Consider the following 5000-nt stretch of genomic DNA (forward strand, 5'->3'; position numbering starts at 1 on the left):
TCCAGGCGGGGGGGCCCTCTCCCCCCCCGGTGAGTCCGCTCACAGTGCCCCTATGTCGGGCAGGCTCATTGCATTGTGCGCATGGAGGTTGACTTAGAAAATATTTGAGAGTGACATGAGCTCCAGGCAGACACCGACTCATCGCCCGTGGGGTGTCCGACGAGCCCTCACCAATCTTGGATTAATGTTTGGCGAGGCTCCCCTGATCAGCTCTGGAGGTGGCAAGTTCTGAAAAAGTGGTTTCTGAAAATGTGCCCCTTGTATTTTGTGAAACCAGGGGTAACCTAGCGAGTAGGCAAACTCATCCCCTGACTGGGGGGATCAACTTTTACCTACTACAGCGCCCCTAATGGCCAAAAGTGGTACTGCTCCCCCTGGTAGCCTAACCCATTGAAATGAATGGGAAAAATTAATTTAGGCTACCAGGGCTTTGGGCTACCAGGGCTTTGGGCTACCAGGGCTTTGGGCTACCAGGGCTTTTTGCTACCAGGGCTGTGGGCTACCAGGGCTTTGGGCTACCAGGGCTGAGGGCTACCAGGGCTATTATAGGCGGCCACCACTGCACTAGTGGCAGCCCGGGGAAGGTGCCTGTTGCTCGGATATGCTTTTACGCACGTCGGCCTCTGCGCCCTGGAGCTTTTTTATGCTACCAGGGCTATTATAGGCGGCCACCACTGCACTAGTGGCAGCCCGGGGAAGGTGCCTGTTGCTCGGATATGCTTTTACGCACGTCGGCCTCTGCGCCCTGGAGCTTTTTTATGCTACCAGGGCTATTATAGGCGGCCACCACTGCACTAGTGGCAGCCCGGGGAAGGTGCCTGTTGCTCGGATATGCTTTTACGCACGTCGGCCTCTGCGCCCTGGAGCTTTTTTATGCTACCAGGGCTATTATAGGCGGCCACCACTGCACTAGTGGCAGCCCGGGGAAGGTGCCTGTTGCTCGGATATGCTTTTACGCACGTCGGCCTCTGCGCCCTGGAGCTTTTTTATGCCACCAGGGCTATTATAGGCGGCCACCACTGCACTAGTGGAAGCCCGGGGAAGGTGCCTTTTGCTCGGATATGCTTTTACGCACGTCGGCCTCTGCGCCCTGGAGCTTTTTGATGCCACCAGGGCTATTATAGGCGGCCACCACTGCACTAGTGGCGGCCCGGGGAAGGTGCCTTTTGCTCGGATATGCTTTTACGCACGTCGGCCTCTGCGCCCTGGAGCTTTTTGATGCCACCAGGGCTATTATAGGCGGCCACCACTGCACTAGTGGCGGCCCGGGGAAGGTGCCTTTTGCTCGGATATGCTTTTACGCACGTCGGCCTCTGCGCCCTGGAGCTTTTTTATGCCACCAGGGCTATTATAGGCGGCCACCACTGCACTAGTGGCGGCCCGGGGAAGGTGCCTTTTGCTCGGATATGCTTTTACGCACGTCGGCCTCTGCGCCCTGGAGCTTTTTTATGCCACCAGGGCTACGTTAGGCGGCCACCACTGCACTAGTGGCGGCCCGGGGAAGGTGCCTGTTGCTCGGATATGATTTTACGCACGTCGGCCTCTCCGCCCTGGAGCTTTTTTATGCCAGCAGGGCTATGTTAGGCGGCCACCACTGCGCTTGTGGCTGCCCGGGGAAGGTGCCTGTTGCTCGGATATGATTTTACGCACGTCGGCCTCTCCGCCCTGGAGCTTTTTTATGCCAGCAGGGCTATGTTAGGCGGCCACCACTGCGCTTGTGGCTGCCCGGGGAAGGTGCCCGTTGCTCGGATATGATTTTACGCACGTCGGCCTCTCCGCCCTGGAGCTTTTTTATGCCAGCAGGGCTATGTTAGGCGGCCACCACTGCGCTTGTGGCTGCCCGGGGAAGGTGCCTGTTGCTCGGATATGATTTTACGCACGTCGGCCTCTGCGCCCTGGAGCTTTTTGATGCCACCAGGGCTATGTTAGGCGGCCACCACTGCGCTTGTGGCTGCCCGGGGAAGGTGCCTGTTGCTCGGATATGATTTTACGCACGTCGGCCTCTGCGCCCTGGAGCTTTTTGATGCCACCAGGGCTACGTTAGGCGGCCACCACTGCGCTTGTGGCTGCCCGGGGAAGGTGCCTTTTGCTCGGATATGCTTTTACGCACGTCGGCCTCTGCGCCCTGGAGCTTTTTGATGCCACCAGGGCTACGTTAGGCGGCCACCACTGCGCTTGTGGCTGCCCGGGGAAGGTGCCCGTTGCTCGGATATGATTTTACGCACGTCGGCCTCTCCGCCCTGGAGCTTTTTTATGCTACCAGGGCTATTATAGGCGGCCACCACTGCACTAGTGGCGGCCCGGGGAAGGTGCCTGTTGCTCGGATATGATTTTACGCACGTCGGCCTCTCCGCCCTGGAGCTTTTTTATGCCAGCAGGGCTATGTTAGGCGGCCACCACTGCGCTTGTGGCTGCCCGGGGAAGGTGCCTGTTGCTCGGATATGATTTTACGCACGTCGGCCTCTCCGCCCTGGAGCTTTTTTATGCCAGCAGGGCTATGTTAGGCGGCCACCACTGCGCTTGTGGCTGCCCGGGGAAGGTGCCTGTTGCTCGGATATGATTTTACGCACGTCGGCCTCTCCGCCCTGGAGCTTTTTTATGCCAGCAGGGCTATGTTAGGCGGCCACCACTGCGCTTGTGGCTGCCCGGGGAAGGTGACTTTTGCTCGGACGCGCTTTTACGCACGCCGGCCTCTCCCCACTGGTGCTTTCTTATGCCAGCAGGGCTATGTTAGGCGGCCACCACTGCGCTTGTGGCTGCCCGGGGAAGGTGCCTGTTGCTCGGATATGATTTTACGCACGTCGGCCTCTGCGCCCTGGAGCTTTTTTATGCTACCAGGGCTATTATAGGCGGCCACCACTGCACTAGTGGCAGCCCGGGGAAGGTGCCTGTTGCTCGGATATGCTTTTACGCACGTCGGCCTCTGCGCCCTGGAGCTTTTTTATGCTACCAGGGCTATTATAGGCGGCCACCACTGCACTAGTGGCAGCCCGGGGAAGGTGCCTGTTGCTCGGATATGCTTTTACGCACGTCGGCCTCTGCGCCCTGGAGCTTTTTTATGCCACCAGGGCTATTATAGGCGGCCACCACTGCACTAGTGGAAGCCCGGGGAAGGTGCCTTTTGCTCGGATATGCTTTTACGCACGTCGGCCTCTGCGCCCTGGAGCTTTTTGATGCCACCAGGGCTATTATAGGCGGCCACCACTGCACTAGTGGCGGCCCGGGGAAGGTGCCTTTTGCTCGGATATGCTTTTACGCACGTCGGCCTCTGCGCCCTGGAGCTTTTTTATGCCACCAGGGCTATTATAGGCGGCCACCACTGCACTAGTGGCGGCCCGGGGAAGGTGCCTTTTGCTCGGATATGCTTTTACGCACGTCGGCCTCTGCGCCCTGGAGCTTTTTTATGCCACCAGGGCTACGTTAGGCGGCCACCACTGCACTAGTGGCGGCCCGGGGAAGGTGCCTGTTGCTCGGATATGATTTTACGCACGTCGGCCTCTCCGCCCTGGAGCTTTTTTATGCCAGCAGGGCTATGTTAGGCGGCCACCACTGCGCTTGTGGCTGCCCGGGGAAGGTGCCTGTTGCTCGGATATGATTTTACGCACGTCGGCCTCTCCGCCCTGGAGCTTTTTTATGCCAGCAGGGCTATGTTAGGCGGCCACCACTGCGCTTGTGGCTGCCCGGGGAAGGTGCCCGTTGCTCGGATATGATTTTACGCACGTCGGCCTCTCCGCCCTGGAGCTTTTTTATGCCAGCAGGGCTATGTTAGGCGGCCACCACTGCGCTTGTGGCTGCCCGGGGAAGGTGCCTGTTGCTCGGATATGATTTTACGCACGTCGGCCTCTGCGCCCTGGAGCTTTTTGATGCCACCAGGGCTATGTTAGGCGGCCACCACTGCGCTTGTGGCTGCCCGGGGAAGGTGCCTGTTGCTCGGATATGATTTTACGCACGTCGGCCTCTGCGCCCTGGAGCTTTTTGATGCCACCAGGGCTACGTTAGGCGGCCACCACTGCGCTTGTGGCTGCCCGGGGAAGGTGCCTTTTGCTCGGATATGCTTTTACGCACGTCGGCCTCTGCGCCCTGGAGCTTTTTGATGCCACCAGGGCTACGTTAGGCGGCCACCACTGCGCTTGTGGCTGCCCGGGGAAGGTGCCCGTTGCTCGGATATGATTTTACGCACGTCGGCCTCTCCGCCCTGGAGCTTTTTTATGCTACCAGGGCTATTATAGGCGGCCACCACTGCACTAGTGGCGGCCCGGGGAAGGTGCCTGTTGCTCGGATATGATTTTACGCACGTCGGCCTCTCCGCCCTGGAGCTTTTTTATGCCAGCAGGGCTATGTTAGGCGGCCACCACTGCGCTTGTGGCTGCCCGGGGAAGGTGCCTGTTGCTCGGATATGATTTTACGCACGTCGGCCTCTCCGCCCTGGAGCTTTTTTATGCCAGCAGGGCTATGTTAGGCGGCCACCACTGCGCTTGTGGCTGCCCGGGGAAGGTGCCTGTTGCTCGGATATGATTTTACGCACGTCGGCCTCTCCGCCCTGGAGCTTTTTTATGCCAGCAGGGCTATGTTAGGCGGCCACCACTGCGCTTGTGGCTGCCCGGGGAAGGTGACTTTTGCTCGGACGCGCTTTTACGCACGCCGGCCTCTCCCCACTGGTGCTTTCTTATGCCAGCAGGGCTATGTTAGGCGGCCACCACTGCGCTTGTGGCTGCCCGGGGAAGGTGCCTGTTGCTCGGATATGATTTTACGCACGTCGGCCTCTGCGCCCTGGAGCTTTTTTATGCTACCAGGGCTATTATAGGCGGCCACCACTGCACTAGTGGCAGCCCGGGGAAGGTGCCTGTTGCTCGGATATGCTTTTACGCACGTCGGCCTCTGCGCCCTGGAGCTTTTTTATGCTACCAGGGCTATTATAGGCGGCCACCACTGCACTAGTGGCAGCCCGGGGAAGGTGCCTGTTGCTCGGATATGCTTTTACGCACGTCGGCCTCTGCGCC

Source organism: Filicampus tigris, unplaced genomic scaffold (assembly GCF_054856515.1).
Source record: "Filicampus tigris isolate MCC_2025a unplaced genomic scaffold, RoL_Ftig_1.0 HiC_scaffold_26, whole genome shotgun sequence".
Lineage (NCBI taxonomy): Eukaryota > Metazoa > Chordata > Actinopteri > Syngnathiformes > Syngnathidae > Filicampus > Filicampus tigris.